The sequence below is a fragment of the Lolium rigidum genome, chromosome 5 (genome assembly GCF_022539505.1).
Source record: "Lolium rigidum isolate FL_2022 chromosome 5, APGP_CSIRO_Lrig_0.1, whole genome shotgun sequence".
Lineage (NCBI taxonomy): Eukaryota > Viridiplantae > Streptophyta > Magnoliopsida > Poales > Poaceae > Lolium > Lolium rigidum.
In genome coordinates, this window is record NC_061512.1 from 96,392,697 (window position 1) to 96,404,422 (window position 11,726).

Here is an 11,726-nt window from a genome sequence, read left to right on the forward strand (position 1 = left end):
CCGGCCTGCCGACTTTCTTGAGTTTCGCTCGTAGTACAACGCGGATCGATGGAATTTACCGTCGATTAGCAAGTTTCAACATGACTGGGAAAAAGCATTTTTTTTCGGTGGTGGGTAAACTGGGACGAAGTAAATGTAACACGACTGCGTATACCGAGATTAATTGACCCGTTCGACGAACACAGTCGTGATGGAGTATATCACAGGGCGACTGAATTCGACTGGTTTCGGTTAAAACTTCAACATGCATGCTTGACGATTTCTACAACGTGATATCGTACATATATTACTGAAGTATATTGTATGACGTTTCTAATAATTTAGATATGTTGCCGTAAATATTGAACATTTCTCTAGTACCTATATTTAGTTAGATTTTACAAATTTTGACTTTTACTAAAACTGATATACACTGCATTTAGCAAGACGAAGGGAGTAGACTTGCATCCGGCCAAGTGGTATCACTATAACACTCTCTATCAATCTTCTAGCTCGCCTCGCCTACATGCATGCACACTGGCTGCGTCAAGAAATCATCATCATTCATTGAGAACAAGCAAGTGCGTGACTACTTGCCCTATCTCACAGCGTCCCACGATAGCCAACTATGCTGGGCATTAGCGAGAGCATTCCAAGCCGTTCGATTCGTGACTGAGCTCCGCGTCCATCTTGGCCGTTGGAGCGTGAAACAAAAGCACCCGACGGAAACCCTAGCCGCCGCACCCAGCGCCCTCGCTCCGCTTTCGATCCCTTTCCCTGTTAGCTCCCTCGCCCTCCAGGCTCCAGCCGCCCCGATCTCCCTCTCCTCTCCTCTAGCGGTCTGGACGGTGGTTCACGGCGGCGCGGCTCAGTGGTCAGGAGGCGCAGCGGTTGCGGCCTTGGCCTGCTTGGAGCACACGAACCAGTGGCGGCACAGGCGCCATTGCTTTAGTGAGCGCGGGCCTCGTCACTGGGGAGCCGGCGAGGCTGCGATCAACGAGGCAGTGTACGAGGTGGTGTTGCGGCAGATCGAACTGAAGGAGGATCTTCAGTGGAGGATGTCGTGCTACTTGAGTGTTTTCCCCTCTATTTGCATCAGATAAGGAGATCTGCTAGCTGTAGATGTGGAGATACGATTACTGGACCAGAAGCTCCATTAAACAGCTGGATTAAAGGTATACTTGATTGTTTCTTCTTTCCATCGTGTAGTGATTTAAGCATCAGATTGATAGTGGTTTACTATTGGTCTCGATGATGTAGTTATAGGCTGTAATTATAAACTTTGGGTGGGGAGAAGTTGTTGATATATGATATATGGAAATACTGTAACATTTTCTGTTTCGATAATTAATATACAGAATTACCCTTTTGTAGATTATGAAGGTCCAGATGGATTTTTAGCGACATTTTGGGCAGTCTCTTCATCCTCTAGGTGTATCATGATGTTTTAGTCTCTTTTTGGGCAGTCATGTGCTTGTATTTGCTACTCATTCAGGTGATCTCAAATTAGATTATGTTTCCATTGGTATTCAAGGTTTTTTCTTGGAGCCAGATGCATGTGTACTAACCCAAAATCATTTCTTCTCTGAAACCGGTAGGAGATTTTATCTGGTGCTCCTGTATGTCATTAGATACTTTCCTATGTTCATTGGTTTACACTTATTGTTATTTTTGTGTGCAACGGGTCTTCTAGCTTACTCAAGCATTTTCTTTATGCAGACCTAGCTGTGCTCCTTGAGTTTCTGCCTTGGTGCTTTCGAGTCGTCAATTTTGGACAACCCAACAGATAAATCTATAGGTATATGCTTCTGACCTTCTAGGTTTGTGCTAATTATCTCTTCCTTGCATTCTCACTAAGCAAGCAAGAAGAATTCCATCTACTATTCTGTGCACTGAGTGAATTATCGGTGCAGCTTAGTAATTATGTAGAGTGCATATTGTTTTAAGCTATTTTCAGACGATAAAATCATTGTTTGTGAAAGCAGATAAATTGTTAAAATATAGTAGAATATGCGCACCTACAGGATTGTCGCCCTTTCATACATGCTAAACTGATGTGCATAAATGCCATGTTGATACATCAAGTCAGTCATGTTTTTGATGGTTTGAACTGAGGGTTGTCTGTCAAGCATCTAGCTTTGGGATAAGAAAACAGTGCTCCTTTTTAACTCCTGTGCTCAGCTGCACACACCTCTAAGGCCTATTTTCTCTTTCTGCAGGTATTGTATGTGTAAGCTTACACATTATTCTATGGCCTATTTTTTCTTTCTGCAGGTAGCTCATGTATTCTTAGTTGCACTTATATTTCACTAATTTAAGTTTAACCAGTCTTGTAATTTTCATAAAAAATATGGTCACTGCAATATCAATAAAAAAAATGGATCTGCTTGGTCTCTGCATTCTTAGTTTGCGATGTTCGCCTCTTTGTCTCTGCCTGAATGCAATACGATTTTAGTTATTAGTTTCTTCTCATAATTTCTTATTATGGTGTCGTTATGTCTCAGTCAGACAAATTTTTTTCTCTCTGAAGTGTTAATCGTGTTATATATTAGACTCAGTTATTGAAATTAAACTTCTCTTTTGCAGGCCAATTTCAAACCTCCAACAAGGTACCATGGTATGAACCCATTTGCTTTCCCCAAGTATGTGACCTTCACACATAATGGCTTGGGCATTCTAAAAATATTTTCTGCCGATCACTGAGAACTAACCTGTTAATGCAGTTTGGATGTCATGGAATTCTTGAACAACATGGATTTGCAAGGAATCGATTTTGTACAATTGATGATAATCCACCCCCTTCGCTACTAAATTATGCAATTAAAGCTTCTGTGATCTTATTCTGAAGCCCATTGAAGATGATTTAAAGATGTGGCCACACAGGTTTGTGGGCTTAAACCATGGATAGGCGCATATTTATACCTTATGAGCACTAGGGTATTTTTCTGCAAGCATGCCTTTGTCATTCAGTTATCTCCGTTTACATTAGGAAGTGTCTCAGTTTTTATCATCCCATCTATTCCGGAACAATGCAACCATGCTTGCCAATAAAGGCTACGGATGTGCAAGCATGATAGGTGCATGATAGGTGTTGACTGTGTCTGTAGCCTTTGAGGGGCCTGAATCTAAATCTTCAGAGATTTATCATTTATATCAGGTATCTCTGACCCAGCTTCAACCATTGGCTGAAGGTCTATTTTACAGCCCATTTTGTTGGGCCTGTGCAATGATTAGCTCGTATGACTCAAGTTTCTTTCTGTCTAATATTGCAGTTACCATTAAAGAAACGGTACCGAAATTTACCATTATCCTGAACTATCATACACAGTGAAGTGCGTTCTTACTTGTATTGTGCAGACCTGAAGCTTCAGAGTTTGTGGGTTGCATGAAAGAGATCCAAAAGTAGGATCTAACCATTAAGGCCCCAAACTGGTTTGATCTTGACCTAAAAGTATTGTCCAGTTCCAATCTGTTCTCTTATCTGAAATGGGCGTGGCAAACACTAATTATTAACAGTCATTTGCTACTGCCTTTGTGGGATCAAGTTGCCTTTTGTAGAATTGCATCACGCCATTTGGAGCCCCTAATAATTAGACAGTATTCAGATTTGACTTATTTGAAGTTGCTGCCAGCTGAAACAGGGGATAGTCCTCCTTTTTTTTTTTGCATCTCTCGGTAGTCGGTACTGGTACTTTGTTTTATTATGGATTAGTATGTTCAGTGTTTGCTAAAATTTCTTCCTAGAGCCGCCTATTTCATGTTTCTCTTTGTTGCAGAAGTGTTGCCTGCTCGGTTTAGTCCTCTTTCATTTATTCATTTTATTGCATTGATAAGTAGATATCTGAAATATCTGCAAGGACATGATTTCTTCATTTCAGCCATGGTGTACATTTTGAATTAAACTTGGTTTAAGAAATTCCTTGTGCTATATTTCCTATGTGTTCAGAGGCATAGCAGGTGTAGCCTCTGAAGTTGGAACATGTGATAAGTCACAAATGTTTTTTGGTGTGTGTGTTTCTCAGCAAACTGCACTGATACTTTTTGTGCAGGTTGAATGCAGCATGGCAATACTTCCTCTTTGGATACTCACTTTTTTTCCCTGTTTCTTATCACCCTGTTCTTCCCAGGTGGTTCCAACAGGTGAGGCGATCTTCGTACGTGCACTTCTGATCTTACATAGGTACATAGGTAGCTTACCTCTTATATTTGTTCATAGATTCGTACTACCCATGTGCTCTGACAAAGCTTAGGCTAGACATCACTAGATTGTAGTCCACGAGGACTCTCTCATGATACTGCCCAAGGATCCTTTGCTTGGTAGTTAAAGGTGAGATTGCCTGATGCATATTATTCTCTTCTATTTAGCACTGTCAATGCATATTGTTCTTTTAGTCATCCATGACATTATCCTGTTTTTTACAACAAAAGAAAAATTACCTGCCTTGATTTGTGTTTGGTAAGAAGATCTGGTTGATACTTAATCTATTATGGTATACACTATACCTGAGATTAAATCTAATATGCTCTCTTAGAAAATCCTTCCTTTTTCATTCTCAGCTGAACATTATTATTGTTTTGAAGCTAATTACCTCATTTCTCCGCATGATCATCAACATTCCTGATATGTAATCTGCCTGAGCAACACACTAACCCAAGGGAATGAGCAGCATGTTATCTATATGTCATTGGATATAAAGATTACACTTATTCGCCCTGTTTGACTTATTTGTGAAACTTCATGACGTTCCTAATCTTTCTCTTAATATGATATAAATCATTACTACCTGAATGATTTACTGTTGTGTGTTACTTACCGCAACGCATCAAATTGAATTTTCCTTCACATGCTTAAACACTATATGCTATTGCCTAAACTTCATCTCTGTAACCAGCCATGCACATGGAGGTGCTCGAGGTTCCAGCCTCAGTCATGCTTGAGCCCATTCTGAAGAAGCCGCACCTGCCCTTGCCAAAAAATGTCTCGTGTGCCTGCATCTCAGATTGTCCATACTACCCCCAGTTTGGCTGCACCTCCCTCTTAGTATATGTTCCGCTGTCATGTATTGTCATGTTGTCTGCATATATCACTGTACTTAGACGTACTAAACCTCCTTGATCCTTATATACCTATTTCAATCCGTTTTCAACCTGTATTAAGTGCATGTACCCCTTGTGCAAATCATGTGAAGTTGAATAGACAAGGTGTTCCACTGCATCCATTTTCGATATGATGTTACATACCATACTATGGGTTTCATGTAGGTCTGGACCTTGTCGAACTGGGCTGTCTTGCATCTCACTATGACATGAAGCAGGAGCAACTAGATGGTCATGTACTCATGTGACTGTTCGGCTGGATTGTGTTTTACCTTACTCGAGCAGACTATACATAGCTTTTTTCAGTGTAACTGGTTCTTTCCATTGGACCACGATTAGAAAGAGATTGGACCGCCAAGGACCAGCTAGGAGGCGCCCCAAGGGGCGCCCCAACCACTAGTTTATTTCAAGTGCCAGCCTGAGTGCATGTTGAGAGGACGAGAGTTTTCTCCGGCCGGATGGTGTTAGACTATTTAGACGACTGAATCTTACATGAAATTGCGACGGCTGAATTTGTTTATAAAATACCCTAAAGATTTTTTTTTTGAAAATATGTCAAGACTTACTGGTAGAAATGATAACTTAAAAATAGAGGATTATTCTTATGTACTTTTGCTATTGAGCTTATTTTAGGGAACTTTTGCTATGGAGCTTATTTGTTCATACGGTTTAAAACCATAGGATCTTTTCTTATGGTATAAATGGAATACAGTTTCAAAAGGAAAAAATATAGTATATTTTACTTCAATGACAAGTATGACATACACGAATGCACTTAATACCTCCGAAAAGAGCAATAATACAATTATTAGTTAAACAACATACTACCACAATACAATACATTTGTAGTTATTGTTTTTTTATTACATTTATTTTTTATTCCACAATACAATACAACATTCCCCTTTTGTGAAAAATACCTAAGGCCATATATTATCTAAAATCGACCCTTACAAGAACATCCTTAAAAGAAAAGGAAATAAAACACAAGTCATTAAAAAGTTCAACACCATCTTCCTTGACGGCGCGTCATGAGCAAACCTCGATTCTGCATTTAAGATTCTGGTATTGCAAAGCTTGTGTCGGAGAAAGTTTGAAAAAAAACCCACTCGATTGTAGAAGCAACGGCCGAGAATTCGTTGATGTAGACCAAAAGATGTTGGGCAACCACGATCTTGAGAGATCGCCATCCAGGAGAAGTTAGTAGCGACATGGTTAGGAGATAATCCCAGTTTCGTTTAGATGGAGAAGGGGGACACCAAACTCGCAAGTTTCCCGACAAATTTGTACCTGGCCGAGCTTCATCAAGGAGAGACAGAATTTATGAATACGCTGCAACATTGTATTACAAACCGGGACTAAAGGGTTCCCCACGACTGACACGGCCTGCCGCGCCCTGCGGTGGACCCTTTAGTCCCGGTTTGTACTACAAACCGGGACCAAAGGCCACTACCGGACAAGTTCAACGGGTGGGATCGTCTCAGGCGAACGAACCGGACCAATGCCTCATCGACCCGGTTTGGTTTAGCACTGGGACATTTGCTTGGGACCAAAGGCCTCTTCTCCACTAGTGCATGCCAGGTCTAATGGTTGACGGTTGATTCCAAACTCCATCCCATGAGGCTCCTCCAGGAAAGAACAACGAGCAAAGGCGGGCTGAATGACATTTATTCTCGCTACCGATTCCCTATACCAGAGGCGAAAAACTCAAAGACCCTACAGAGGCTGATCATTCAGTCCGAGGTTCCCCACACTCCTGTTGCCGCAGCGGGCAGTGGAGGGCAGGAACCAGCGGTGGCAGCGGCGGTAGCCGAGGCTAGGAGCTGGATCGTCTTTTTTTCTTCGATATTTGTTTGTTTAGGTTGCTCACCACATACACCACGTGGTTTTAGATCACCTTAGATCACCTTGTACAGGAGCCTTAGAAAAACGTTTCGTACGGGAGCCATAGTACACCATTTAACATGTCACCACATTCAACTTGCACATTTTTTTCTACTTCTAGGTATTTGAAGCCATCTGACTAACGAAACCATCCTGGTAAATTTTCCACCCACTCAAACAAGTTGCAAAAGATTCTGGGCAAAACCTTGATGCAAGTACATACTGAAGGAATCACGTGGACTTGACATTACGAATATCAGAATATGCATTTTTTTCCCCTTCTAATCCTACATTTTGAAATCGTGGGAATAAACAATATGTAAGAAAACATAAATACGTTCTTTCTCTATATCGTTTATATAATTTTATTTTTTATGGCAAGTTGACCGTCCAGTACCCCCGAGTGGTTAAATAATAAGCTGATATATGCAAAATCGCTGAAGCTACACATATTTTTAGATGTAGTACTACTACAATTCAGAAGTCAACTATTGAGTTGGTACTTCAATAATAGGGCTTCTTATTACTCCCACTATTTCATGTTACTTCGCATATCACCTTTCGTCGAAGTCAAACATTACAAATTTTGATTAATCATATAGAAAAAACAATTCTCCAATTTCTCCACGGATAATTCTATGAAAGAATTTTTCCAATTGTCATTTATTCCTTTCTACACATGAAGTTTATAAGTTATTCTTATGAACTTGTTATGCATATAAGACAATCTTATTTTGCATATTACTCCTTGTGAAAGTTTCTTTCAACAAGCAAGTTCATTCATTCATAATTTCAAATAAAATCATTATTTGTTTACTGTCCTTATGAATGGACCTTTCCAAAACTCAAGTCCGGACAAACAATGAATTATTCCATGAATTTCACGATCCATGCCATCAATTGATTTGTTGTAATAATTTTTTCCATTCATAGAAGAATCCAAGCTAAATTGGTTCTGTTGAATTCGATTTTGGTATTTATCCAAATACATGCGTCCTCATGCATAATTTGGTTTTTTCTCACATTAAGATTTCATAAATACTTATGTATACCAAAAGGTCCTCCCACTTAATTCACGTAGAATTACTTATGCAGAAATGCCTAATAAAAAAAATCTTTATCACCGCAGAAGTACTATCAAAATTCTTTTGAAAACCACAAAAAAAATAACTTATTTTGATCTTTTTTTCCATAAGAAAACCTATAAGAAGACAATTAATCATACCTTTGAAACAATACAAACGAATTCCATAATTCATATGGTTTGTTTCGAACTAATCCAATAGGTATTCGAATGTAAATACAAGGGATCAAATTAATATCTCAACTACACATTTTATTAACATCATAGTGATGACAGTTCAATTTTTGAATGTCCACTCTTTTATTAAAACACCACGTATTTCTACACCGTCTCAATAATTTCTTAATCATGAGAATAATCTCACATTTTGTACGATGTATATCTAAAATTACGATAATTATTATGACAATCAAACATTGTTCAATATCCAATCTCAATGATTCAAATAGATCTCCAAATTTGAACAAGTTCAGTTTTGGTTTGACTCTTTCAATGGTTTCTCATATCCTTTGAAACTGTAGTAAAATCTTTATGATAATTCTCTATTTATTCCGCGTATAATAATATTGAATTCCACACATAATAATATTGAATTCCACACATCACATATGCATGACTTATGATATTCCTTATTCTCATGGACAAGAGGGGAAGAGTTCTACAAGCTCGTATGGCAGGTAGGTAGGAGCGCGGCTCTCGCAGGTAGGAGCGTGCACGCCGCCACGGCAGCCGTCGCCGGCGACCCCCTGGTCTCCGGCTCCTTCTCCTCCCCCTTCCTTTCCCCCTTCCTTTCCCCCTTCCTTCCCCTGGCCCGGCATGGCGTCCTCCGCGTCGCATCCGCCGGGCTTCTCGCAGCGCTGGTAGAGGGCGGGAAGCGCTGAGTCCGTATCCTCTGCGTCTCCGGCCAGGAACGCGCACGTCTCCGACATGGGGTTGTCCTCCGCCTCGTCGGAGAACGGGGTGGTTGCGCCGCGTGTGGAGCGGGCTCCGCAGGCCCCGGCGGCGGAGAGAGGACGAGTCCACAACCGCCTGGGCTGGGAGCAGCCGAGGCCGTCGAAGAAGATGATGTGGAGACGGCGCGTGGAGGCACGGAAAGAGGCGACAACTGGGTGCGGCGTCGTCGCGCCGGAGTTGGACGGGCTCTGCTTCCGTTGCTATGAGCCTGGCCACCGGAAACGAGATTGTACCAACGAGGAGCTGTGCGTCCGGTGTTGGGTTCGCGGGCACCCTGCCAGAGAGTGCAAGAGGCCCCGCAGCCCCGCTTCCGAGGAGGAATTGAGAAACCTGGCTCTGGCCAAGCTTGCGCGCCGTCGCTCGCCGGCTCGAGGTGAGCAGGATGGAGCCCGGAGGGCTCCGGTCAGGGAGCCTGCGCGTGCGGCCGCACCACCTCCGCCGCCCCCAAGGCCTGCTCCGCGGGCGGCTTCGCCCCCTCCACCTACGCCTCCCCCCCGCCGCCACCGCCTCCTAGGGCTGCTACGGTGGCCCCCATTCCCCTGAGTCTTCCCCCCATGGGAGCTTGGTCGCCGCTGTCGGTCCAGCCGGAGCCCGTCACGGTGGGAGCACCGGTGCATGGGACGACTGGTCTTTTCGTGGTGCGTAGGACGGTGGCCATGTGTGATCTGGAACGCCGCCTCCGTTTCGCGATGGTTGCCTCCGTCGGAGGACGGAGGCGGGAGGTCTCCTCGGAGCAGGTGGCGGCAGCGATGAGGTGGAGAGGGATCCCTGCCACGGCTTTCTCGGTTCACGCTTACGCGCCGGAGGACTTCCTCATCGTTCTGGAGTCTGCTGAGCTCAGGAGGCATGTCGCGGCCTTGCCGTCCGTGCTGGTGGCGGGAGCGCCGCTTGCGTTCCGGCCGTGGAACCGCCAATCTCAGGCGAAGCAAGTTGACCTACGGTCCAGGGTGTCGCTGGTGATTGAAGGCCTTCCTCCGCATGCTTGGGACTTGGAGGTGGTTGAGGACCTGCTTGGGAAGAGCTGTGCCATGGAGGAGGTGGCGCCGGAGACAAGGTCGAGAGCTGATCTTTCGCTCTTCAAGCTTAAGGCATGGACATCTGATCTGAGTGCTATTCCGGTTGCACGTATGCTGGCAGTTCCCGAGCCGCTGGGAGAGGAGCCACGTGTGCTGTCGCCGGCGAGGGAGCTCCCGGTGGCAGTGTCGACCACGCCGGAGACCTTGGGAGCTTTGGAGGTTAAGACCCTGCAGTACCCGATCCTTATCCATGTCACCGCGGTTGAGGAGCCCTGGCTGGTTGATGGAGCTGGCACCGCGCGTCTGGGAGATGGGTGTCAGGAGGGCAATGGCGGCGGTGGCGGTGAGGATGGCCGTCGCCGGAGAAGAAGCTGCCAGTGGAAGAGAGGCTCCCCTGATCTCCGCTGTGGGCCTGGTGGTCTTGCCCAGCCGCGCCAGGTCGGGACAGGTGGCAACGCGCGTGTGGCGGAGGTGGCTGCGTGGGGCCTACCGCTGTTGGATGGGCCTGCACCTTTTACGGTCAAGCCTGCAGAGTCCTTGTCTACGGCGTCTGGAGCCTGCCAGGCGATTTCTGTGCAGGAAGGTGGAGTCAGGTTGGAAAGTGGTGGCCCCGTGGACCAGTGCCGGGAGCATGCAGCCGTTGGATCAAGCGCGGCTGCGCGATCGAATGGCATTGCTACGGGTGGTTGCATGGGAGCGGGAGTAGATTCGGTGGATATTCCTCTGGAGGGGACAGAGGTGGGTCCGGGGACAGCGACCGATCATGGGAGAGGAGCTGTCCAATGGCTTGACGCGTTAGACTCGTGATACATCCCAAACGTATCTATAATTTCTTATGTTCCATGCTACTTTTATGATGATACTCACATGTTTTATACACATTATATGTCTTATTTATGCATTTTCCGGCACTAACCTATTGACGAGATGCCGAAGAGCCGATTCTTTGTTTTCTCCTGTTTTTGGTTTCAGAAATCCTAGTAAGGAAATATTCTCGGAATTGGACGAAATCAACGCCCAGGGTCCTATTTTTGCACGAAGCTTCCAGAAGACCGGAGAGGAGACGAAGTGGGGCCACGAGGCGCCGCCACAATAGAGCGACGCGGCCAACAGGGGCCCGCGCGGCCCTGTTGTGTGGGGCCCCCGTGACGCCTCCTGACCTGCCCTTCCGTCTACTTAAAGCCTTCGTTGCGAAACCCCCAGTACCGAGAGCCACGATACGGAAAACCTTCCAGAGACGCCGCCGCCGCCAATCCCATCTCGGGGGATTCAGGAGATCGCCTCCGGCACCCTGCCGGAGAGGGGAATCATCTCCCGGAGGTCTCTTCATCGCCATGATCGCCTCCGGATCGATGTGTGAGTAGTCCACCCCTGGACTATGGGTCCATAGCGGTAGCTAGATGGTTGTCTTCTCCTCATTGTGCTATCATGTTAGATCTTGTGAGCTGCCTATCATGATCAAGATCATCTATTTGTAATTCTACATGTTGTGTTTGTTGGGATCCGATGAATATTGAATACTATGTCAAGTTGATTATCAATCTATCATATATGTTATTTATGTTTTGCATGCTCTCCGTTGCTAGTAGAGGCTCTGGCCAAGTTGATACTTGTGACTCCAAGAGGGGTATTTATGCTCGATAGTGGGTTCATGCCTCCATTAAATGCAGGACGATGACGAGAAAGTTCTAAGGTTGTGGATGTGCTTGTTG

At 44.7% G+C, this 11,726-nt stretch overlaps 1 long non-coding RNA gene across 3 annotated transcripts; it reads left to right on the plus strand.

The window, feature by feature from the left end:
* Window positions 1–1,142: 1,142 nt before the first annotated feature.
* Window positions 1,143–4,858, plus strand: LOC124655278. Of its 3 annotated transcripts, none has more exons than XR_006988619.1 (7): window positions 1,143–1,154; window positions 1,354–1,573; window positions 1,699–1,777; window positions 2,199–2,253; window positions 2,566–2,621; window positions 2,703–2,862; window positions 3,337–4,858. It is a non-coding gene; the product is annotated as an uncharacterized LOC124655278 (long non-coding RNA). The 3 variants fall into 3 exon arrangements; XR_006988620.1 differs by having other exon boundaries at window positions 1,145–1,154; window positions 1,354–1,411; window positions 1,514–1,777; XR_006988618.1 differs by having other exon boundaries at window positions 1,354–1,777.
* Window positions 4,859–11,726: the final 6,868 nt, after the last annotated feature.